This window comes from Chiloscyllium plagiosum, unplaced genomic scaffold (genome assembly GCF_037043375.1).
Source record: "Chiloscyllium plagiosum isolate Xiang-an unplaced genomic scaffold, Cpla_swu_hap1 HiC_scaffold_35, whole genome shotgun sequence".
Lineage (NCBI taxonomy): Eukaryota > Metazoa > Chordata > Chondrichthyes > Orectolobiformes > Hemiscylliidae > Chiloscyllium > Chiloscyllium plagiosum.
The window spans coordinates 59,330,631-59,357,322 of NW_028270173.1; the positions used below are offsets into that span (position 1 = coordinate 59,330,631).

General features: G+C 43.6%; 1 pseudogene across 1 annotated transcript in view; it reads left to right on the forward strand.

Moving 5' to 3' along the window:
• LOC122541632 (uncharacterized) overlaps positions 1–21,910 on the forward strand; it is a 28,841-nt pseudogene extending 6,931 nt beyond the window's left edge. The window contains exons 3-4 of the transcript XR_015752931.1: positions 15,838–17,721; positions 21,533–21,910. The product of XR_015752931.1 is annotated as an uncharacterized LOC122541632 (transcript). The remainder of the gene's footprint in view (positions 1–15,837; positions 17,722–21,532) is intronic.
• The last annotated feature ends 4,782 nt before the right edge of the window (positions 21,911–26,692 follow it).

Genomic DNA, 26,692 nt, shown 5'->3' on the forward strand with positions numbered 1-26,692 from the left:
GGTTGTCTTGTCACAATTGACTACTATTCAGACACCGGATTATAGAATGTCTGATTGTAGAATTCAGTCATCGTGACTTTCCTGACACTGCGGTCAATGAGAATGACATCAATTCACTATGACTCTATTAAGAATTCAGACACTTCATGAATGTTTGGAAAATTTAGCACCACCCATCGTCTCAATACATCCCCAGTCAACTGGAAATGGTCAGGTGGCAGTGAAAATTGCTGAAAAGATCATTAAAGAATCACTTGGATCTAGCATAGTTGTGTTTTAACCAACAAACACTGAAAATGCTGGAGAAACTCAGGAGGTCTGGCAGTGTCTGTGGAGAGAGAAACAGAATTGTGTTGAATTTGGTATGACTTCAGAACTGAAGAAGGATTCCGATGATGAGTCATACTGGACTTGAAATGTTAACTCTGCTTCTGTCTCCACAGATGCTGTCAGACCTGCTGAATCTTTCCAGCATTCTCTGTGTTTGTTTCAGATTTCCAGCATCTGCAATATTTTGCTTTTATTATGTTTAGGCAATGTGAGAGTGGAGAAACACCTACTGAAGACAGGGAGTGCTGTCTAATTTAGTGACATCACATTCAGACTACTTTTCAAATACCTAAAGGTACTACTGTGGACAGTAGTCGGGAACGTTGGAAAACAAATGGGGCTTTGATCAAGCTGCTATATCACTGCCAGAACTGAGCTGGAGGGCTGACCAGAGGGCACATATTCTATATACTCACCAATAGGTAAAACCGCCATTGTTCCATTGGGTTGCTCTCTCATTGGACAGAAAGTTGACGTGTGAATTCAATTGAATGACTTTTTGTCACTTGCATTTTACGGTGAATAATACAGTAAAGTACAGTGAACATTTTCAACTGTCACCACAGTCTGGTGTCATTTTGATTAATTTAAGAAATAAAACAAATAACTGAAAGAGAATGTGTCTTCTTTCTGAGCCCTAAGTTCACTCACCAACGATACATGTGCCTCCTCGGCCACCTAGGAGTCACACTCTTTAGGTGCCACTTCATGGATACTGCTGATGCCAGGTCTGAGCTAAACCCAAACTTGTCCCACAACCAGGAGGTCCCGGGTCAACTGCTGCCTCACCGATAATAGGGAGTCCCTGGCTCTGCTGCCTCTCCAAGAGTTCTGCTCTGGCCACCTCCCTTGCTGACACCACCATCTTGAAAAGACTTCTGCCATTGCTGCCTCCAATTGCAGCAGGAGCTTTGCCGCTGCTGCCACCATCAGCCCTGAATGATGGAAGGACGCCCCATCCACCAATCACCAGCAGAAGCCATATCCACCCTCTGTGACTGCTGGGAGGCTGCTGCCATTCTGCACACAGACTGCTCTCACTGCCAATCCGATACCGTCATTAACCTGCTGCAAATGGTCCCAATAAAAAGAAAAATGAGTGAAAATAAGTAAAGAAAGCACACAGGAGCGGGCGAGCCCCGTGCTCAAGAGCCGGCATGCGGCCTGCTATGTCGCCACGACCTGGAAAGCGTGGTTGTTTCACCTGAGAGTCACCATGCCTCAGGTGAGGGTGAGATTGAGAGGGTAGAACCTTCATGATAATCTCAGCTGGTACAGGAGGATTGAACCTGTGCTGTTGGTGTCACTCTGCATTACAAATCGACCATTCAGCCAACTGAGCTGCCCAATCTGGGTTATTAGGGGTCGGTTCACTAAATTAGCCGGATAACTGGTTTGTGATGGAGGCTGACTTTAGCAGTATTGGTTCAGTTCTTATTCATAAAATATTTTGATGATCTTTACAATTGGTCATGCCATACGTACGTAAACATTCCATTTCTTTGCATACAGAGATAGAGTAATCATTCATATATACCGGTCTGTACGATTACTATCCACATATTTAGCTGGGGGGGGACAGTGGAGTCCCCATACTGCGTGGGCCCCCTGTTCTTCTTTAGGCAGGCAGATGTTACACGGTGGTCTTTCCCCACTGCGCCTTGGCAGCAGCTGCCCCAAACTTCAGCGCGTCTCTCAACACATAGTCCTGGACCTTGGAATGTGCCAGTCTGCAACACTCAGTCGGGGTCAACTCCTTCAGCTGGAAGATCAACAGGTTTCGGACCGCCCAGAGAGCGTCCTTCACCGAGTTGATGATCCTCCAGGCACAGTTGATGTTCGTCTCGGTGTGCGTCCCGGGGAACAGGCCGTAGAGCACGGAGTCCCGCGTCACGGCGCTGCTCAGGACGAACCTCGACAAACACCACTGCATTCCTCTCCAGACTTCTTCTGCATAGGCACATTCCAGAAGGAGGTGTGTGACAGTCTCCTCCCCTCCCGCAGCCGTTTCGAGGGCAGCGTGCGGTGCGGCTGAGAGTCCGGGTGTGTATAAAGGATCTCACAGGCAGAGCCCTTCTCACCACCAGCCAAGCCATATCTGGACTCTTTTCTCAACATCACCACTTGCCTGATGTATGGTGACCCACAGATTAATCACCATCAGTTGTCTCTCTCTCTCTAATGAGAGAGCAACCCTCTGATCATTTGGGACTGTGGCAATTTTACCTCACAGAAAGACTTGGTAATTGAAGACATGTGTCGAGAAGTTGTCACCTTAATGGTACACAGTGAAAGTGAACAACCAGGTCTGTTTTCTCAACTGCAGTAATCTGCATGCAACTTGAGAAGCTACTTCCCTGCAGCAGCCATCTAATGAGGGAGACCTGATTTCACCGACGGAAGGAGGAACTGAGCAACCATCAGAGCCAGAGGCCAGGTTTTTCATTAAATACATTAGATCCATGCCAATTATCACAGCAACAACCTTCCCCAGAGAAACTGTGAAAGAACAAGGTTCAAAATATAGGAGATTGACGCAGGAAAATTCACTTAGAAATTTACTTTTCAGTGAAACTAACAGTAGGTTGCATTTTTAAACAAAGTTCATTTGCAAAACCCAAAAAGATTACACGCACCTAAAGAACAATATCATGGGGATTTGTGCCGTGAAATGAACACTGAAGCAAGAACGCTAACTTTGAGGAAATAAAGCCACAATCAGATTTTTAAAATAACATCAGGCACCAAGTCTTATTGCCCTGCTGGGTGTGGTACTTTCATTAAACAGATTGACCAATGCAATTGATCCCTAATGTTAATTTCAAAGAATAAATTCGAAATTATTTTTTATAACTTGAGCAGGCTCCTTCATTACAATAGTTGTCCTCTTAATGTAATCTGAGATTGTATTACGGGGTGATCTATTATTGATTGGTCATTTTACACAGAACCTTTTAATTACATAATGCCAAATTCATCCTAAATATCTCAACATAACTGGAATAACATGGAAATTCATTGAATTCAGTCACACCCACTTCAGATTTATTGTGAACCAAATGAGTCTCACACTCTTGAGGACCAAATTGATTTTACTTTGATGTTAATGGATATTCTTACATTCTTTGAAAAATCTTATATCTGGAACAAGTTATGTTTGAATTTTGGATTCTTTTATGGAAATAAGAACTTGCTATCTTTTCCTTGTGGAATATTCTAGTTTTGCAAATTATATACTTTGCATAATCACCAAGTTGCATGTTATAATTGATCTGTGAATACTTAAAACTTAAAAGGTCTCATCTAAGTTATCTGTATCAAATCACTTGGGGAACATCACTCTTGTTACTGTTAAGGGTTACCTGAAGAGTTCGTCTGGGGTTTTGCAAGTGCTAGGAAAGTGATGATTGAGTTTTTTTTAAAAATGGAATTTGGACAATCAGCAGGAGATGAGAAAGTTTGTGAGAAGATTTGTAGCTCAGGTGCTCGTTGCTGTGGTTCTGTTCGCCGAGCTGGAAGTTTTTGTTGTAAACGTTTCGTCCCCTGTCTAGGTGACATCCTCAGTGCTTGGGAGCCTCCTGTGAAGCGCTTCTGTGGTGTTTCCTCCGGCATTTATAGTGGCCTGTCCCTGCGCTTCCGGTTGTCTGCTGTAGTGGCCGGTATATTGGGTCCAGGTCTATGTGTTTGTTGATGGAGTTTGTGGATGAGTGCCATGCTTCTAGGAATTCCCTGGCTGTTCTTTGTTTCGCTTGCCCTATAATGGTAGTGTTGTCCCAGTCAAATTCATGTTGCTTGTCGTCTGCGTGTGTGGCTACTAGGGATAGCTGGTCGTGTCGTTTCGTGGCTAGTTGATGTTCGTGGATGCGGATCGTTAGCTGTCTTCCTGTTTGTCCTTATATAGTGTTTTGTGCAGTCCTTGCATGGGATTTTGTACACTACATTAGTTTTGCTCATGCTGGGTATCAGGTCCTTCGTTCTGGTGAGTTGTTGTCTGGGGGTGGCTGTTGGTTTGTGTGCTGTTATAAGTCCTAGTGGTCGCAGTAGTCTGGCTGTCATTTCAGAGATGTTCTTGATGTATGGTAGTGTGGCTAGTCCTTTGGGTTGCGGCATGTCCTTGTTCTGTTGTCTTTCCCTTAGGCATCTGTTGATGAAATTGCGAGGATATCCGTTTTTGGCGAATACCTTGTATAGGTGTTCCTCTTCCTCTTTTTGCAGTCCTGGTGTGCTTGAGATGAGAAAGCTTGATTTCTTTCTTTGTTTGGATTCAGTGGGCTCAAATTGCTTGCTCTGGAAATGGCTTCCTCGCTGAAGATGAACAGAATTACATCTGATCTCTGTCCCACCAAGTACTAAGTTATGACTGTCATACATCACAAGGCAACAATGGAACGAATGAACAGCCAACCAACAACTAATGCTTAACAAAAGAAACCCTGAACACTTTAAAGATCTTATGTGCAATATGTGTGCAGAATTGGAACAAATCAGAAAGAATACACTTTTTATTTGTTTTTGTGGTAATTTATGAAAGTGGAGGAACTGGCAAAACTATGAAAATTGAATTTGAATAAATAATGTTCTGTACACTGTGCCTTGCCATATTAATGTGACCTGTGATATAATCGTATGTAAATAAAGATTTCAGGACAGTAGCAATTTCACACATCACATGGAATAATGGTGGGAAAACCACTGCAACAGATCAAGTAAGGATTTAAACTTGTCATTGTCCCACGTAAATAAAATCTCACTTATTGCAGTTGTGTCAGTTCCCATGGTAAATATTTGACAGTGATTTCTAATGTAAGAATCCTCAGTGGCTTTCAAACTGACATCAGTGTATGAAGAAGGGCTTATGCCCGAAACGTCGATTCTCCTTCTCCTTTGATGCTGCCTGACCTGCTGCGCTCTTCCAGCAACACATTTTTAAGATCAGTGTATGACATGCAGCCTTGGATGAGTGAATCAGCGATTAGATTTTAACTCTGAATTCCTGGACAGTGAATTCAACACCATAGCAATTCAGCTGCCATGCCCAGAGACACATCCACTGAAATGCCTTTTAATGCTTCTTTCAAAATCTTACCTGAGGGTCTTGACCTTTCCCAAAAGCCTGGACTCCTGTGTGACAGTGCTGGTATGTATGGAGGTTCAATAAATGCAAGAAGGCTTTGTTACACACCTCAAACACAAATGACGTCTCCCTTGTGTGTGGAGATTTGATGACAATTGGAAGTTGTGGGCACAAACCTGACACTTCAATGGTTTCCCCTCGATAATATCCCTCCCTCATCATTTTTTTCTGTTTCTCCCTCTGCATCCCTCCCTTCTACGTCCCTCTCTCCTCTGCATGTGGTGATCTCACCGCCTTGGATGCTGTGGGTCTTCCTTTTCTGATCTGCTGGCACACACATCCGAGGATACACATCCCACACTGATGTTGTTAGTTTGGAAGCCCCCGCTGATGAAGAATGCTATTCCCACACTGGAAATCTCTGTAAACATTTACCAGGGGAACTGAGACAGCAGCTGCAATAAGTGAGGTTTTATTCAGATGGGACAGTGACAAGTTTAAATCCCCATCTGATCTGCTGCTCAAAGTCACCTCCACTTCCCCGGTCAGTTTCCCAAATTTCGGGAAACTCATGCTGCTCCAGAAATATTTGGATTGACTGTGAGAGACGTCAATCAGAGAGCCCACCCACTCTGCACATTGTCTCCTCTTCCTCTTCCAGAGCTGGTTCACTTCCTATAGGGACTGAAAACCAAGTGAGGAGATGGTGAGTGAAGGAGCAGCTTTTATTTTTTTTTTTTTTTTTTTTTTTTTTTGTTTTTTTCTTTTCTTTTTTTTTTTTTTTTTCTTTTTTTTTTTTTTTTTTTTTTTTTTTTTTTTTTTTTTTTTTTCTTCTTCTTTTTTTTTTTAGCACCCATGGTGTGTGTGTGCAGGTGTAAGACACTGTGAAAGACACAAAGTGCACGAATCTTTATTCAGTTTCCACCACCAGGAAGACAGGAAAACACCCGGGTGGCCAGTGACAAACACTGCCCTTCACATCAAAGGACAGTGCTGTGTGATCAAAACAGTGAAGGGGAGGGAAGGAGCAGCTTTTATACAAATTGTATCCCATAATATCCACACCAATCTTCAGGCAGTCTGACTATCCTGTGGGCAGTCAGGGGTGGAAATGTCCCTTATGCTGTGTGAGAAGATCCAGCTGAGAGAGCTGTTTACTCGGTGCTTTGTGCTGAACTGTGTGACTGGAGCTGTGTGTTGGATATTGAGTGTGTTTATTGGAAGCATTTCCCTCTGATTTCCAGGCTGAGATTTGTTGCTGGCTCATTCCTGAATATGGGAAGGTGGGATGTCATTATCTGGGAGGTGCAGAGGGTCTGAGGATTCTTACTGATTTCCTGGTGTTGAGTTCGGTATGTGTCGGGAGCTGTTCTCATCATGTAGACTGTGAATGGTCAGTTCTGTCTGTGTATTGGAAACTGAATATTTCCTGTCTTTTTGCGTCCCTACCAAGATCTTTCACTGTCCTATTTCTGTAAGCTCCTCAAAAATAAAAAAAATTTCACTGCCGCCAGTTGTCCCAATATGAAATGGTAATGTAGGGAACATGGTAGCCAACGTGTGCGTAGCAAGTTCCTAAAAATATGATCATGACCAGATCATCTGTTTTTCAGTGGTGCTTGTTGAGGTATTATTGTGATCTCTGTGGTGACTTATAATTTGTAGTAGAGATTTGAAGTTCTAGTGAGCAAGCATAAGGCATGTGAGGCACTAACCTCTTGACCATATTGCAGACTTTAGATCTCCACAATCCTCAACTCATAGAAACATTGACTAAACAATAGATAAAAGAGAACTAATATATTACAGAAAGATACTCCCCCAATTAACTTAACATAGTGTCACACTGTTTACAGGAATCAGTCCAACCTCAGCTTCCAGCAGATTTGTTTCTCCCTGTTTCACTGAATCATAACTATGAGATTTTCAGAAAGGTTCTGAAGTGGCTGCAAACACTGAGGTTCTGTCCAGTGATTTTTTTTCACACTGGCCATGCAGGATGAATCCTCTGGAGTTTTTAAGTTGTCACAGCATGTGTCTTTTCAACAGAGACCATCTTCCCTCCCACATTCTGTCTGGCAGCCCACGGAAAAGATAGTCTCTCCTCTCTGCTGACCATATTGGCTACAGTCCTTGGTCTCTCTCTTGGACCATCTCTCTCTCTCTCTCTCTCTTACTCTGTCCGTAATCTCTGAGACAGAAAGTCTGTCCAGTCAGCACTGGCTGCTTCTTGTTTTCAGTGTGATAACTTTGTATCTTGCCCAACCTGTTTCCTTGGTAACCAATCCACCTTGTCTGTTGCCAGGAAGAATTATACAACCAACCCCCTCCACCTGCCTTTCAAGCTATTCTGTTTTATTTAAAATTTAGTAATGATTTTAAATATATCAACTTTACAAACTTCTCATTCATAACACATTCCTAAGTTAAGCCTTTTCACCAGGCGGGAGATTGGAGGGAATTCTTCCATAATCGCTCCATTGTGCTGGGTTCCAACATGGTGTGAATGGAGGTGTTTATGAAGCTGCCTTCTCCTGTTACTTGAGTGGTTGTCCATAGTTCTGAATAAGATCTTACAGGAGACAGAGCTTTGTTATGATCTGTTGGATGTGAGGTTGTTTTGCTCTGTTATTGTGGTGTTTAGCCTGCATGTACCCCTCTAGTACATTCATTAAAGTGTGATGGGATGTTCCAGGGGATGGTTACAGAGGAGTCTGGGATATTACCACATTGATACCATTCAGTGGGTATCACTGCCTTTTGACCAGTCTGTGGGGCAGCCCTCCTCACTTGGTAAAAGAGATTTTACAGATTTCAGTAGCTCAAGATCATCAACTTATTGTCCAGACCTCTCTAATATTCTTCATTATTGGATTTGTAGTGGTTGTTTATCATAAACAACAGCAGATGTTTAAGAAAACAGTTCACAGCAAAGATATATCTCAGTGAGGAAGAAGTGAAGCCGGAAATGTGTTGCTGGAAAAGCGCAGCAGGCCAGGCAGCATCCAGGGAACAGGAGAATCGACGTTTCGGGCATAAGCCCTTCTTCAGGATGCCCGAAACGTCGATTCTCCTGTTCCCTGGATGCTGCCTGGCCTGCTGCGCTTTTCCAGCGGCACATTTCCAGCTCTGATCTCCAGCATCTGCAGACCTCACTTTCTCCCCGAGGAAGAAGTGAAGGCTGGTAAAGCGTCTGGATGGGTATATGAACAGGAAATGTTCAGAGGGATATGGGCCAAGTGCTGGCAAATGGGACGAGATTAGATTAGGATATCTGGTCAGTATGGACGAGTTGGACCAAAGGGTCTGTTTCCATGCTGTACAACTCTATGAATCTGTGACTCTGAGGATTATCGGAAGGGGATATACAAAAAAAAGACAGAAAGAATAAACTTTCAGGCTAAACTTTCATGTAGTATCAAGACATACAGCAAGAGTTTCCATAAATATATAAAAAGGAAGTGAGAAACCAAAGTGAACAAAGACCCTTTAGAGAAAGAGGCTTGGAAATAATAACAGAGAACCAGGAAATTGAAGAGGAGTTGAAAAAAATCAGTTGTCACAGTGGTAAACACTAATAGCATTCCAATATTACTAAATATTTAAGGAACAAAAAGTTACAGCATAGAGGGATTTGGAGGTTCTAATCAGGAATGTAAAACTCACCTTAGAATTGATGACCATGGCAGCTATCATCAAATTTTGACCAGTAAACTTTGCATGATCTGGAAGAAGAGAATACATCAGGTTTCTGGCACAGCCCAAGTGTGTGTATATTTCTAGGATTTTAGAGTAGTGTGGGAACTTAGTGCAGAGGGACAAAGGTGCTTATTGATTTGTTTTTGGTTTCTAGTTTGTAAGGTCTGTTAGCAGGATTATTGAAGCCCTGCATTGGGGCACAGGACAAAATAAAGAATGACATCACAGGAAAACCTTAAGTTCATTGATTGGTAGGAGCCTGCTAATTTAATTATTTATTATAAGTTATTTTCAGAATCAAGGTACGTTAGAAAAAGAAATTACAGGTTAATAACTAAAAGACCAGTGGAAATTTTAAAAATGAAGAACTAAGTCAATAAAGTAGAGATGTATTGTACTTGCATGATGTGGACCTCGTTGTGGTTCATAGAGACCACATCTGTTAAAAATGTTAGTTGCTTTGAGGAACTCCAGCTCAGAGTTAATGAGTGGACCTCTTATTGAGGAAAATCTATTCTTTCATTCAGACAATTCAAAGACTTTCACCAGAATGAATTGCCTGGTCTGGTCTTATGAGCAAAGGTTAGGACTCATCGGCATTTAAAAGAATGAGAGGTCATCTCAATAAACATAGAGGATTCTTAAGGGGCGTGACAGGGTAAATGTTGAGAGGATGGTTCCCTAATAGGACAGTCACAATCTAGAATCGGGGGCATCGGCTCAGAATTTAAGACTAAGTTCGGGAGGAATTTCTTCTCTTAGAGGGTTGGGAGTCATTGGAACTCCTTGCCACAGAGAACTGTGGGGGCAGAGTAAAATTAAGGTGGAGATAGATAAATTCTTAATCAGGCAGGGAATCAAGGGTTATGGAGAAAAGGCAACAAAATAGATGTGAGGAGTGTTGGATTAGTCATGATCCTATGGCAGAGCTAGTTTGAGGGGCTGAATGGCCAACTCCTATTCCTGTTTCTTATGATGTTATGGTAATCACAAAAAAGTAGCAACCATGTTCAACAGGTAATAGAAAATATTCACCTTTAATTTAAGGGGAACAGACTATGGGGAAGTCTAGCTGAAAAATTCAAGTCAGTGGTCAGACCATACTTGGACTACTGTAAACAGTTTTGGTCTCCTTATCTGCATTGGAGGCAGTCCAGAGATGGTTAATTTGGTCGATCTGAAGTCTAGAGGGATTTTCTTATGACAAGATGTTGCGTAGGTTGGTTCTGTACTTATTGGCCTTTAGATGAATGAGAGGCGACCTGATTGAAACATATATGATTCTTAATGATCTTTCATGGCAGAGGTTGTTTCCCCTTGTGAGAGAGTCTCCTACCAGAGGGCAGAAACTCAGAGTAAGGGGTTGGCAATTTAAGACAAAGACGAGGAGGCATTTCTTCTTCTTGAAGAGGGTGTTATTCTGTGAAATTCTTTATGGCAGAGAGCCTTCGAGACTGGGCTGTTATGCATATTCAAGGCTGAGGTCGACCATCAGTGAGGCAACAGTTCTTTTTGTTTTAGCTTTACTTAATGCATTCTCTATCATAAGTTCATAAGATATAGGAGCAGAATTAGACCATTCGGCCCATGAGTCTGCTCCACCATTCGAACATGATTGATATGCTCCTCACCCTCATGTTCCTGTCTTCTCTCCACATCCCTTCAACCTTTTACCAATTAAAAATCTATCTAACTCCTCCTCAAATTTACTCACTGTCCCAATGGAGGGGTGGGGTCTGAGGGCGGAGGTGTGGGATGTGGACGAGATGCGTTGGAGGGCATCTTTAACCACGTGGGAAGGGAAATTGCGGTCTCTAAAGAAGGAGGCCATCTGGTGTGTTCTGTGGTGGAACTGGTCCTCCTGGGAGCAGATCCGGTGGAGGCGGAGCAATTGGGAATATGGGATGGCATTTTTGCAAGAGGTAGGGTGGGAAGAGGTGTAATCCAGGTAGCTGTGGGAGTCGGTGCCCTCAGACCCCACCCCTCCAACCGTAACAAGGACAGAACGCCCCTTCGCATAAACCAAATCATCCGCCGACATTTCCACCACCTCCAAACAGACCCCACCACCAGGAATATATTTCCCTCCCCACCCTTTCCGCCTTCCACAAAGACCGTTCCCTCCGTGACTATCTGGTCAGGTCCACACCCCCCCCTACAACCCACCCTCCCATCCTGGCACTTTCCCCTGCCACCGCAGGAACTGTAAAACCTGTGCCCACACCTCCTCCCTCACCTCTATCCAAGGCCCTAAAGGAGCCTTCCATATCCATCAAGGTTTTACCTGCACATCCACCAATATCATTTATTGTATCCATTGCTCCCAATGCGGTCTCCTCTACATTGGGGAGACTGGGCACCTCCTAGCAGAGCGCTTTAGAGAACATCTCCAGGACACCCGCACCAATCAACCACACCGCCCAACATTTCAACTCCCCCTCCAACTCTGCCGAGGACATGGAGGTCCTGGGCCTCCTCCACCGCCGCTCCCTCACCACCAGACGCCTGGAGGAAGAACACCTCATCTTCCGCCTCGGAACACTTCAACCCCAGGGCATCAATGTGGACTTCAACAGTTTCCTCATTTCCCCTTCCCCCACCTCATCCTAGTTCCAAACTTCCAGCTCAGCACTGTCCCCATGACTTGTCCGGACTTGTCCTACCTGCCTATCTCCTTTTCCACCTATCCAGTCCACCCTCTCCTCCCTGACCTATCACCTTCATCCCCTCCCCCACTCACCCATTGTACTCCATGTTACTTTCTCTCCACCCCCACCCTCCTCTTGCTTATCTCTCCACACTTCAGGCTCTCTGCCTTTATTCCTGATGAAGGGCTTTTGCCCGAAACGTCGATTTTGCCTGTCCTCGGATGCTGCCTGAATTGCTGTGCTCTTCCAGCACCACTAATCCAGAATCTGGTTTCCAGCATCTGCAGTCATTGTTTTTACACCATTGTTCTGCCATTCTTGCATTCCAGTCACTTAATCTAAACTATCAACATCCTTTCTCCCCCAGCTCCCCCCCCCCCCACCTCATTGCTGCCCCCTCCATACTTCACTTCAACTTTGATGAAGAGTCATCTAGACTTCAAATGTTAGCTTGCTTTCTCTCCATGGATGCTGCCTGACCCACTGAAATCTCCAGCATTTTTTGTTTTCAGCTCAGATTCCAGCATCTCCAGTGATTTTCTCCAATAATACTCTGATACCATATGGGGAGGCATTGCACTGGCAGTGCCACATCTCATTTGGGTTTGTAGTGTGCCAACACCTCAGACAACAATAGCTGCTTCTTCGCTTCCGTGAAGGTCACATCTTGGTTTCAAAACCACTTCCAAGGCTTTTTCAATAGCCAGGATGGAGGCCAGGTTATGTGTGAATTTTCAGAAATAATTCACCTACCCAAGGAAAGACGTAAGCTCCAGGGGCCGGGACATCCTTGATCATCCTCCCTTTATCTTACAGCGAGTGTAACCCGATCTTGTCAACTCTGTAGCCCAAGTTGGTCACTTGAGGTGCCTGGAACATAAATGTTTCCTTCCTAAGATGTACCCCCATCTTGGAGAAATGTTTAAGCACTATGTCCAAATCCCCTAAATGCTCTTTATTTGTCTTCCCAGTTATTAGCATGTCATCCAGATGAATAGTGGCCTGAGGTAAACCTTGTAAAATGTTCACCATCATCCTCTGGAAAATGGCACAGGCTGATGATACCCCAAAAGGGACTCATGTATATTGGTACGAACCCTTATGGGTATTAATTGTAACATACCTCTAGGAATTCACAACAAATTGCAATTGCAGGTATGTATGTGTCATGTTCAGCTTTGTGAAGGACAGAGCCCCCTGCCAGTTTTGCATATAAGTCTTCTATGCAAAGGATTGGGTATTTATCCAGCTGTGAAAAATAGTTCACCATTTGTTTGAAATTCCCATAAAGATGAACCGACCTATTGGGCTTCACAGTCAGTAAGACCGGTGCTGCCTTCCCCAACTGGACTAGTTTCATGATTACTTTACCAGCTTCCTGATTTCTGCCTCTACTTTTAAGGAAGACAAATGGCATTGGGCAGGCCTTGCAGAATAGTGGAATTGCTTCTTGGCCCTTAGACAGTCCCTAGACCTCCCTGAAAAATGTCCAGATATTTAATTAGGACTTCACTCAGGTAGCCATTTTTCTAGTCAAAGAATGTTGAGCCAATCAAGTTGAATCTTTCTCAAACAATTTCACCCCATCAAGCTTGAGCCCGAGCCTTTTACTATAATCAGTGGTAATTGAACTAACAGCTTTTCATTAGAGGCCAGAACTGAACTTGTAGTTAATTTGTACGGGTTCCCCACTGTAGGTTCTCAGCCTGATCAAGGCCTTATGCAAACTTAAGGACTGCAGTCCAGAGCAAATGTTGGTAAATGATTGGTTCTGTAATCACTGATACAGCCCCGACTTCCATTAGAATTGGGTGACCATTTATCCAGACTTTTATTTTGATTGGTTCTGATTTGGATGTTGCTAAGCAGTTTGACTATTCCAAACCAGCTATGGATGGACTTTCCAGGGTGTGCACTCTCCTGGAAACTGGCTATGAATTCTTTTACTCAGTTCAGGTCTAGTGGGACTCTTTTGCAATCTCAAGTCCATATACTGGCAGCAACTACAATGCCCTGCCAGCCTAGACCCTCGAGAAAATTTTAATCATTTGACCAAAGACAAGCTTTGTTTTGTGGTTTTGCTGTGGACTGACCTAGGGACCTTCTGTTCAGGAAATGACCTGAGTGAGGCTATGTAATTGCCTTCAGTCAAATGGTGTTTGCCAAGCTCAGTCCATCGGCATACCCTGTAACTCATAAGCTCCACTTGCCGCATGACAAAGGCAGTTGTAATGTCTGTTTGAAGTCCAGTTAGACTTAAGCTAGGAGGCACGTTTGCCTGGTTATATCATCAATTCCACATAACAAAGATCTCTCAGCATCTCACTTACGGTTAAATCAAAATCAGGTGCCTCTGCCAGTCATCCTAACCTTATCAAACATCCTGATACAGATTCCCTTGGTTCTTAAACTTTAGATTTAGATTAGATTACAGTGTGGAAACAGGCCCTTCGGCCCAACAAGTCCACACCAACCCGCCGAAGCGAAACCCACCCATACCCCTACATTTACCCCTTACCTAACACTATGGGCAATTTAGTATGGCCAATTCACCTGACCCTGCACATCTTTGGACTGTGGGAGGAAACCGGAGCACCCAGAGGAAACCCACGCAGACACGGGGAGAACGTGCAAACTCCACACAGTCAGTCGCCTGAGGCGGGAATTGAACCCGGGTCTCTGGCGCTGTGAGGCAGCGGTGCTAACCACTGTGCCACCGTGCCGCCCACTGTGCCACCGTGCCGCCCACATGTTGAATAAAACCAGTCATGTCTCAGAATTAGAGGAGGTTTGGGAGTCGTAATATTCCTTAACTAAATCTGTCAACTCTTGAAAGGTTTTATCATTTGGTGTCTCTGGGAAGATTAGGTTCCCAATAACTAAAAAACTGCAGGTCCACACGATGTCAGGAGAATTACTCGTTGGTTTTCGTCTGCTCCAGTGTCGTTTTCCATAAAGAATAATACATTCTTTCCACATACTGGGCCAGGTCTTCAACAGTAGGATCGAACAATTCAAGCTTCCCAAGTAACGATATGATGACAGAAATGTTTACTCCAATTCAAAGACAACTGTTGCGAGTGAATAACTTCAGGGGTGTATTTTTCTCTCATCATTGAAATAACTCCTGTCACTAAGTCACCTTTTACTTACATGTTAATAGTACATGACACTGACCCAGCTAGCACAGACCTGGCTTCCAGAGTGAGCAGAACCTCCAACATACCCGTTAATATCTGTCAACCAAGGCTTCCTGATTGATCCGGGTCAACAGCGCTAATCAGGGAACTCATATTCCATGGGGTCCATCTGGCTGAGCTCATTCCAATCACAACAATGTGGATCTGATCAAGCAATTACTGCAGACACCCCTTCTTTAAGGAGAGTATTTAGGACTTTTTGAAAGTAGCCACATTGTCTGCCTCTGATCACTATCCAGTGACTCTGCTGGAAACAGAGGATGTGTGACAGTCAAGTGAGGAAAAAGAACATATTTGTATCTGATTCCCCACATACGAGAATAACAGACTGGCACTCACTGTGGAACAGTCTCTGTCTGAGGAGTCAGCCTCTTCAGCAAAGGAGGAGAGGGAGTTGGAGGAAATCATGTTTCCTTTTCCTGTTTTACAGAAGGATTGCACTGTACTACACCAGAGAATACAGAGTGGATAGACACGCCAGATAGATTCTGACCATCGCCCAGTGAACAACTGCACAACTGTGGAAAGACATCCAGTTCTTTCACAGCATTGCTCAACACAGAGAAGGTTGGGCAGTGAAACCATCATCTGGAAATTGGTCAGGTCAGGGAAACTTTGATTTATCATCAGATCTAAAACTGGTCAGTGGTGGGCAGCCTTCGATCAGAACCAGCCTTTCTGAAGGTTTGCCTGTGGGCGATCGGTATGACTGGCTCGAAGTGTGGTGAGAGCTTCAATCATTCATCGCGTCTCATGAACCACTGACTCATTCCTACAGGTGAAGGCCTATTCAATTATGAGGTGAGTGAGGAGGGCCCCACAGGTTCCTTGGCTAAGATATATCTTTTAGACACACGATTAACACACAGACAGCTACATGGAAGAGAAACCATTCAAATGTGAGATTTGTGATAAATCTTTCATGACCTCCACAAGGCTCCTGACACATCAGATGATTCACACTGGGGACAAACCCTTCAGGTGTGAGGTTTGTGAGAAGGCTTTCACTCACTCCTCCCATCTCCTGAGGCACCAGAGAATTCACACAGGGCAGAAACCATTCATGTGTGAGATCTGTAACAAATCATTCTCAGACTCATCAAACCTACGCACACACCAACGCATTCACACAGGGGAAAAACCATTCACATGCAAGGTGTGTGACAAAGCATTCTCAGACTTATCGAATCTACGCAGACATCAACGGATTCACACTGGGGAGAAACCATTCATATGTGACATTTGTGATAAATCATTCTCAGAATCATCACACCTCTATGGGCACCGACGCATTCATACAGGGCAGAAACCATTTCTATGTGAGGTGTGTAACAAATCATTCTACGATTCATCAACTCTGCGCAAGCACCAACGCATTCACACGGGGGAGAAACCATTTGCCTGTGAGACATGTGACAAATCATTCTCGCAGTCATCAGCACTTCGCATCCACCGTCGTTTTCACACAGGGGAGAAACCATTTACATGTGAAGGCTGTGACAAATCATTCTCGACATCTTCTCAACTCTGTACACACCAACGCATTCACACTGGGGAGAAACCATTCAAGTGTGAGATGTGTGACAAATCATTCTCAAGGTCATCTAACCTCCTACTACATTGGAGACTCCACACAGGGGATTAGCCTTCAAGTATGAAGTTTATAGTAAACCTTTTATAACATCTTTAACCCTCCTGAGAGCTTAAGAGATCTCCTGAACTACCAGCGTATTCACACCAGACAGAAAACATTCGGGGATGAGTCTTTCACACTGTCACCATATCTCCTGGCCCATGAACAGTTATAAATGAGAGAAACCTCTCAGGGTGAATTCTCTAATAAACTTTAATATGATTCTTGGACCTCCTGTTACATCAGTGAACCCACACAGGAGCAATCTAGTCATGTTCTTGCTAAGGTGTCCTCAGAGTGTTTACCTGTACCCAGTCTCACTGTGCAGGATGTTCAGTGGGACTGGGACACAGAACAAGAAGCAGCTTTCACTCCCATCAAACAACTAGTGATGACATCACCAGTGCTGAGGGATTATGATGTAACAATGGAGTCACCCTGCAGTGTGATGTCAGTGAAACAGGACTTGGAGTAACCCCCAGGCAGTGAGGACAACCCGTTGTGTTTGTATCCAGAGTGTTTACACAAACTGAACAACACTACACAGATTGAGAAAGAGAGACTGGATATTATCTTTGCTTGTGACAACTTCAACCAGCACCTTTTTGGGAGAGAGAAAATGGTGATAAGCATCTTTCTCAAATCACTTCTATCTGTTTCAAAGTGATTGCAACCAGTGTTACTTCATTTAAGAGATATCACTTGGAAGTGAAGTACAAGCAGATGTACACAAATGACATGCCGTTGAGAGCTGCATTTTTTCTAAAGGAAGTTGATGCTGGTGTAGACTGTGAAATCTTCCATATTCAACAGGAAGCAACAGCATGATATGCTCTGGATGCCAACAATCTAGCAGAGACATTGAATCTGACAAAAAAGTACCTTCCTCAGATCAAACTCCACAACAAGATGCAACTCTGCCAATATTATAGAAAGTTGTGATGAAAGGGTAGCCTGCAACTATTCGAAGGCACCCTTGTTACATTAAGAGAGTATTGGACAAACAGAGATGAAGTGATTGCTCAAGATGGAATCTTGTGCAAAGGGAGCTGGTCATTATTCATAAAGAGATGCGAAAGGAGATCCTGAAACACATCCCACACGAGCCATCAAAGAATTGAGCCTAGTCTGAGGAAGGTAAGAGAAATGCTGCACTGGTCAAATTTGAGCAATAGGATGAAGGATCACATTGGCCAGTGCAGTGTTTGTAACGAACATCAAGCCAAAGAAGATAAAGAGGTGCTCATGACTCCTGACATCCCACACTGCCCATGGATGAAGCTTGGAGTACAGCCCTTCACTCTCACTGGAACTGATTATCTCGTCACAGTCATAGAGTCAGCACGGAAACAGACCCTTCGGTCCAACCCGTCCATGCCGACCAGATATCCCAACCCAATCTAGTCCCATCTGCCAGCACCTGGCCCATATCCCTCTAAACCCTTCCTATTCATATATCCATCCAAATGCCTTTTAAATGTTGCAATTATACCAGCCTCCACCACATCCTCTGGCAGCTCATTCCATACACGTACCACCCTCTGCATGAAAATGTTGCCCCTTAGGTCTCTTTTATATCTTTCCCCTCTCACCCTAAACCTATGCCCTCTAGTTCTGGACTCTCCAATTCCAGGGAAAAGACTTTGTCTATTTATCCTATCCATGCCCCTCATTAATTTGTAAACCTCTGTAAGGTCACCCCTCAGCCTCCGACGCTCCAGGGAAAACAGCCCCAGCCTGTTCAGCCTCTCCCTGTCACTCAAATCCTCCAACCCTGGCAACATCCTTGTAAATCTTTTCTGAACCCTTTCAAGTTTCACGTCATCTTTCAGATAGGAAGGAGACTATAATTGCAAGCAATACTCTATCAGTGGCCTAACCAATGTCCTGTACAGCCGCAACATGACCTCCCAACTCTTGTACTCAATACTCTGACCAATAAAAGAAAGCATACCAAACGCCTTCTTCACTATCCCATCAACAACTATTCAGACTGGGTGTCTGAAAGCACACTTCAAACATTGTAACATTCCTGACGTGTGACCAGTGACAGTGATCTCAATTCACGAGTGAAAAATTCAGACAGTTCATGAATGATTGGGAAATGCAACATCACACAAGATCTCCACAGTATCCCCAGTCAAATGGAAAGTCTGAGGCTGAATGAAAGACAGTTGGGGCAATGTATTACCATGGTCAGGGAATTACTTTTTAATATGGAGATCACAGGCTGGGTCAACATTTATTGCTCATCCTAGGAAACCCTTGAGAAGGTGGTGCTCGTGGGGAATGGGTTATCAAACAGGAAACAGAAAGTGGGCATAAGCAGAACATTTTCAAATTCTGAGGCAGAGGAATAATACAAGAATCAATGCTGGAAACTCCGCTATGGACAAACTATAGTGATGACTTAGATAAATCAACAAAAAGTAATTGTCTAGGTTTGCTAATGATACAATGCTGGATGGAAAGTGAAGCTGTGGGGAGGATATAGAAGGGCTATTAAGATATATGAACAGGTTAATTGAGTCAACAAAAAGATGGTAAATAGGGTGTAATGTCAGACGTGTGAAGATATTAACCTTAGTTATAGCAATGAAAGACAGAGTATTTTTGAAAAGATGAGAAACTTACAGGTGTTGGTGTTCAAAGAGAATTTCAGTACTCCTACTCACAGATGTTAGTGTGCAGGTACAGCAAGCAATTAGGAAGCTAAATAACAAGGTGGTCATTAGTGCAAGAGGATTGGAGAATGGGAATAAAGAAATCATGCAAATGTACAGGATTTTGCTAAGACCACATCTGGAGGATTGTCTGCTGTTGATCTCCACTTTCAAGAAAGGATGTGATTCCATTGGAGGTAGTGTAGGGACGGTTCTGGGATTGGACCTGGGATAATGGATGTCCTGTGATGAGAGGCTGAGTAATATGGGATTGATATTGACTGGAGTCGAGAGTGTGGTGGTGGAAAAGCACTGCAGGTCAGGCAGTATCCGAAGAGCAGGAGAATCGACGTTTCGGGCAAGGGCCCTTCATCAGGAATGAGGCATGTGAGCCGAGCGGGTGAAGAGATAAATGGGAGGGGGTGGGTCTGGAAGCTGAGAATGCGATAGGTAGATGGAGGTGGGGTAATGGTGATAGGTGGAGAGGAGGGTGGAGTAGATAGGTGGGAAGGAAGATGGACAGGTAGGACAGGTCATGAGGGCACTGCCGAGTTGGAAAGTTGGAACTGGGATAAGGTGGGGGGAGGGGAAATGAGGAAACAGGTGAAATCCACATTGATGCCGTGTGGTTAGAGGTCTCAAGGTGTTCTTCCTCCAGTGATTAGGGTGTGGCAATGGAGGAGGCCCAGGACTTGCATATCCTTGGCGGGGTGGGAGGGGGAGTTCAGCAGAACGAGAGACGATCTAATTGAAACAAACACGATTGTGAAGGGGCTTGAATCGTGGACACTGCGAAATTGTTTCAATTGGTCAGGGAATCTAGATCATAGAGGCACAGTCTCAGGATAGGGTACTAATCATTTAGGATTGAGATGAGGAGAAATTGTTTTATATGAAGGGTTGTGAATCTTTGAAGTGCTCCATCCCAGAGCATTGTGGATCCTCCACATTGTGAGTATTGTTATTAAAGCTGGATAGACAGATATTTGGTCTCTCAAGGGACCATTGGATCTGGGGGATTTGGAAGGGTGACAGAAGTATCAAAACTAGAATTGAATCCAAAACTAGCCATGATCATGTTGAATGGTAGAGCAAGCTCAATGGCCTCCCCTGTTTTATTTGATCCTGCCAAAGGAATTTTCAAAACATCACCCAGATTCAAACATCACCCACTGAAGACATCGAAAGTTGTCCAGTGCAGCAACTAGTGTCAGATTGCACCCAGACTCATCTTCCAATAGCGAAACAACAAGAGGCTAGAGGTAGGAATAGCAGTAATTGACAGGCTCAAAGTGAAATGACAAAGCCAGAGCTAATTTTGGTAAAGCTAATTTTTGCTTTCGTTAAGAGTTGAACAGAGTGTAACTAATCAACACAAGTCAATTGATGTGGTAGCTTCAGACTGGAATGTCAACATAGTCACTTCAAATTTACATTGTGAAAGTGAATGACCAGATAAATTGTCACAACCACAGATATCTCTGTAAACAGAGAAGCAGACAGCTGATGAGATACATTTGATTTTAAACATACAAATTAGAAGTAAATGTAGACAATTCAGACCCTCAAAAATGCTCTGCTTTTCAAGAAGATCCTAGCTGATCAGTTTGTGTTTCAAATTTCCCACTTATCCCTGATAACCTTTGATTTTTCTGAACTAGAATCTATCTGCACTTCCACCTTAAAATATTTAATGACCATGTCTCTACCAACTTATGAGCTCGAGTCGTACAAATCTCTGAGAGGAAAGCATTCTTCTTATTTCTATCCTATAAAGGATACCCCAAACTTTTAAAAAGTGACTCTCTAACATGTGGAAGCATCCTTTCCATGTTCACTTTGTCAAGATTGTTCGGAATCATATCCACTTCAATCAACCAACCCTCAATCTTCTAAACTCACTGGAATGAAACTCAGTCTGTCCAATCTGTCCTCTAATGTCAAACTGCTCATTCCAGGTATTGTTCCAGAGACCCCCTCAGTCCTGAAATAAGGAGATCAAAACTGCACACGTTATTTGAGATGTGGTCTTTGTGAAAACTGCGTACATTGGAATTTGAGTCATCACAGATCCAAATGATGTTAGTTAATTCTGTGAATGGTTGTGCCTAAAAAAAATTAGTGTCCTTCTGAAACAGTGTCTAAATCCAGCATTATGTCAGACAGCAAGGGTCTTCAGACTCCTCATTTTGCTAATGGAAAGATGCTTATATCATCGTTCCTTTTTGTCTGTGGGTCAAATTCCTGGAACCCCCTCCCTAACAGCATTGTGGTTCTACCTACAGCACATGGATTGTACCCGTTCAAGAAGGCAGCTCACCACCATCTTTTGAGAGCACCTAGGGATGGGCAATAAATGCTGGAGTTACCAGCAATGCTCACATCCTCTGAATGAATTTGAAAAGGACCCACTGAATTGTTTCCACATCCACAAGAAAGAAACTGTCAAGAATCAGATAAGTAGAACCTTGAAGAGTTGATATGCAGATATAATTCTCCAGACCTGACTGTCTCTAACGCATAGTGTCGGAAAACAGGTTGAAACTTTGCTTGCTGGATGTTCCAAATCATGCCAACTATCTTCTGTATTTGGGTAGCTTGAATTGTGTTTGTTATTTCTTCTGTTGTGTAATAAACTTCTGTTGTGCGATTAAAAAAAATCTACAGCCTTTTGTGAACACATCTCAATCACTAACCAGGGAACAGGAGAATCGACGTTTCGGGCATAAGCCCTTCCTGAAGAAGGGCTTATGCCCGAAACGTCGATTCTCCTGTTCCCTGGATGCTGCCTGAACTGCTGCGCTTTTCCAGCAACACATTTTCAGCTCTGATCTCCAGCATCTGCAGACCTCACTTTCTCCTCAATCACTAACCACCAAATTTGGGAATATAGAACATAGAACATTACAGTGCAGTACAGGCCCTTTGGCACTCTATGTTGCACTGATCTGTGAAATCAGTCTGAAGCCCATCTCACCCACACTATTCCATTTTCATCCATATGTTTATCCAATGATCATTTAAATGCCCTTAAAGTTGGCGAGTCTACTAGTTTTGCAGGCAGTGCATTCCACAACCCTACTATTCTCTGAGTAAAGAACCAGCTTGTACCAGTTTTGTACAGCTGCAACATGACTTCATGGCTCCGAAACCCGATCCTTCTACCAATAAAAGCTAACACACTATATGCCTTCTTTACAACCCTATCAACCTGGGTGGCAACTTTTAGGGATCTATGTACATGGACACCGAGATCTCTCTGCTCATCTGGACTACCAAGAATCTTACCATTGGCCCAGTACCTTGTATTCTTGTTGCTCCTTCTAAAGTGAATCACCTCATGCTTTTCAGCATTAAACTCCATTTGCTGCCTCTCAGCCCAGCTCTGCAGCTTACATATGTCCCTCTGTAACCTGCACTATTTTTCGGCACGATCCACAACTCCACTGACCTTAGTGTCATCCGCAAATTTACTAACCCATCATTCTATGTCCTCCTCCAGGTTATTTATAAAAATGACAAACAGCAGTGGCCCCAAAACAGATCCTTGCAGTACACTACTAGTAACTCAACTCCAGGATGAACATTTCCCATCAACCACCACCCTCTGTCTTCTTTTAGCGAGCCAATTTCTGATCCAAACCGAGACTGATTAACGAGGTGAGATCTCGTGGAATACAGGGAGAACTAACTCAAAGTTTGGATGCAGAACTGGCTCAAAGGTAGTTTTTCAGACTGGAGGCCTGTGATCAGTGGAGTGCCACAAGAATCACTGCTGGGTCCACTACTTTTCATCATTTATATACATGATTTGGATGTGAGCATAAGAGGTACAGTTAGTAAGTTTGCAGATGACACCAAAATTGGAGGTGTAGTGGATGGCGAAGGAGGTTACCTCAGATTGCAATGGGGTCTTGATCAGATGGGCCAATGGGCTGAGAAGTGGCAGATAAGAGTTTAATTTAGATAAATGCGAGGTGCTGCATTTTGGGAAAGCAAATCTTAGCAGGACTTATACACTTAATGGTAAGGTCCGAGGGAGTGTTGCTGAACAAAGAGACCTTGGAGTGCAGGTTCCTAGCTCCTTGAAAGTGGAGTCGCAGGTAGATAGGATAGTGAAGAAGGCGTTTGGTATGCTTTCCTTTATTGGTCAGAGTATTGAGTACAGGAGTTGGGAGGTCATGTTGCGGCTGTACAGGACATTGGTTAGGCCACTGTTGGAATACTGCGTGCAATTCTGGTCTCCTTCCTATCGCAAAGATGTTGTGAAACTTGAAAGGGTTCAGAAAAGATTTACAAGGATGTTACCAGGGTTGGAGGATTTGAGCGCCAGGGAGAGGCTGAATAGACTGGGGTTGTTTTCCCTGGAGCATCGGAGGCTGAGGGGTGACCTTATAGAAGTTTACAAAATCATGAGGGGCATGGATAGGATAAACAGACAAAGTCTTTTTCCTGGGATGGGGGAGTCCAGAACTAGAGGGCATAGGTTTAGGTTGAGAGGCGAAAGATATAAAAGTGACCTAAGGGGCAACATTTTCATGCAGAGGGTGGTATGTGTCAGGAATGAACCAGAGGAGGTGATGGAGGCTGGTACAATTACAACATTTAAAATGCATCTGGATGGGTATATGAATAGGAAGGGTTTGGAGGGATATGGGCCAGGTTCTGGCAGGTGGGACTAGATTGGGTTGGGATATCTGGTCAGCATGGATGGGTTGGACCGAAGGGTCTGTTTCCGTGTTGTACATCTCTATGACTCAATGACTCCATAATCACATGCCTCCATATTTTCTGCAATAGCCTATCATGGGGAACCTTATCAAACATCTTACTGAAATCCATATACACCACATCAACCGCTTTACCCTATCCACCTTCTCAAAGAATTCAATAAGGTTTGCGAGGCACGACCTATTCTTCACAAAACTGTGTTGACTATCCCTAATCAACTTGTTTCTTTCTAGATGATTATAAATCCAATCTCTGATAACCCTTTCGAAAACTTCACCCACAACTGAAGTAAGGCTCACTGGTCTATAATTACCAAGGTTCTCTCTACTCCCCTTCTTGAACAAGGGGACTTTTGCTATTCTCCAGTCTTCTGGCAATATTCCTGTAGACAATGATGATATAAAGGTCAAAGCCAGAGGCTGTGCAATCTCCTCCCTGGCTTCCCAGAGAATCCTAGGATAAATCCCATCCAACCCAGGGGACTTTTCTATTTTCACACTTTCCAGAATTGCTAACACCTCCTCCTTGTGAACCTCAAACCCTGTCTAGTCTCGTTGCCTGTATCTCTGAACTGACTTGTCCAGTAGTATCATCGACTGGGATCATAAAGATCTCATCATTGACTTGCAAAATTGAAGCATAATATCCTTACTTCTGTGTTCAATTTTACTTTTATGTTCAACTCCTTTAATAACAAAGGAGAACACTACACTAAAGTTCTAAATTACTTAATGAGTCTGCATGCTAACATTGTATGAGAACATTTCGATCCCTGGGCACTTCAGAATTCTACAGTCTTTTTCCATTTAAATGATGCTTTTTGTTAGGATTTAAAATTTTATTTTATTCTAGGATTTTTACCCAGCAACAGTGAAGGAACGGTGATGTACATCCAAGTCAGGGTAGTGAGTGACTTGGAGGGGAACATCCAGGTAATGGTGTATTCATATATCTGCTGCCCTTGTACTTCCAGGTGGTAGTTGTCATGGGTTTGGAAGGTGCTGTCAAAGTTATCTTTGGCAAATATCTGTTGTGCAAGTTGTAGATAGTACACACTGCTGCTACTGATCAGCAGTGGTGGAGGGGGTGAATGTTTGTGGATGCAGTGCCAATCAGTAGGCTGCATTGTGCTAGATGGTGTTGAGCCCTTGAGTGTTGTTGGAGCTGCACTCATCCAGGCAAGATGGGAGCATTCTATTACATTCCTCACTGTGTCTTGTAGATGGTGGACATGCTCTGGGGAGTCAGCAGTTGAGTTACTCACTGAAGCTTCCTAGCCTCTAACCTGCTCTTGTAGATATGGGGAGTCAGGTCAATGGTAATTGCAGGGTGTTGATAATGAGGGACTTGGTGATGATAATGCGATTGAATGTCATGGGCTGGTGGTTACATGGTGTCCTTTTCGAAACAGTCATTATCTGGCATTTGTGTGGCAGGAATGTTATTTGCAATTTTTTCACTCAAGCCTGAATGTTGTCCAGGTCTTGTTGCATTGACAAAGATTTCTAGTGTGGGAACAGCATTCTGCATGCTTGGAGGCTTTCAAACTGATATCAGTGTGGCATGTATATACTCAGGTATGTGTGTGACTGCAGATCAGAAAAGGAAGACTCACAGCATCCAAGGCAGTGATGACATGCAGCGGTGGGATCAGCACAAGCTTTGGAGGAAGGGACATAGGATATGGGTTTCCTGTACAAGATGAATTCAGAGAGGTTATGAGATAGGAGAGAAATTAGAGAAATATGTGAGTTTCTAGGCTGGGCAGAGGGGGAGAATTGATGGAAGTTTTTCCAGACAGGATTTTGGAAGGGAAGCAGGTGACTCCACAGGTAGCTGATAGAATTGTTTCACTCATATTTCCAGAGCAGAGAGATCAATAACCAGAGACAAAAGACTTAAAGTCGTTGATGGAAAGATTATAGGAGAGTTGAGAAGTAATGTTGAGAGGCAATGAGAGTCAGAATTGCACTGTCTGAAAGGGTGATAGAGGCAGCAAACTTCAGCACATTTTTAAAAACACTCGGAAATGAAATTGAGGGATAAATTTGAAGGGACTGAATCGGTGCTGAGGGATTATGATGTAACAATGGAGTGACCCTGCAGTGTGATGTCAGTGAAACAGGACTTGGAGTAACCCCCAGGCAGTGAGGACAACCCGTTGTGTTTGTATCCAGAGCATTAATACACACTGGATGGCACAATGAGATTTTTCAACTAGTTTGGGAAAAAATAGCACTTGATCACAAGCCATTTCAAAGAACCTTTCTCAATTCACTTTCGTTCACTCAAAGTGTTTGCAAAGGATGTTAATTCAATTGCAGTTGTATCGCATGGAAGGGAAGTGCAACCAAGGAAAGCAGATGTCCATCACTATCATGTAATTGAGCTGCTACACTCTCTCTCAAGGACGTAGATGCTGGTACAGAGTGTGAAATCTTCCATACTCAACAAGGAGCAACAGCATGACAAGCTCTAGAAATCATCAACCCAGCAGAAGCATTGAATCTGACAGACAGGCATCTTCCTCGAAACAAACAAATTTCACAATAAAATGCAACACTTCAAATGTTTCAGGAGGTTTAGTGCAAGGATAGTCATCAAGGATACACTAAGAGGTTGTTAGACAAACAAAAACAAGGCGATTGGTCCTATATGGCATCTTGTACAAAGGAAGTAGGATCATTATCCACAAGGAGATGTGATAAGAGATC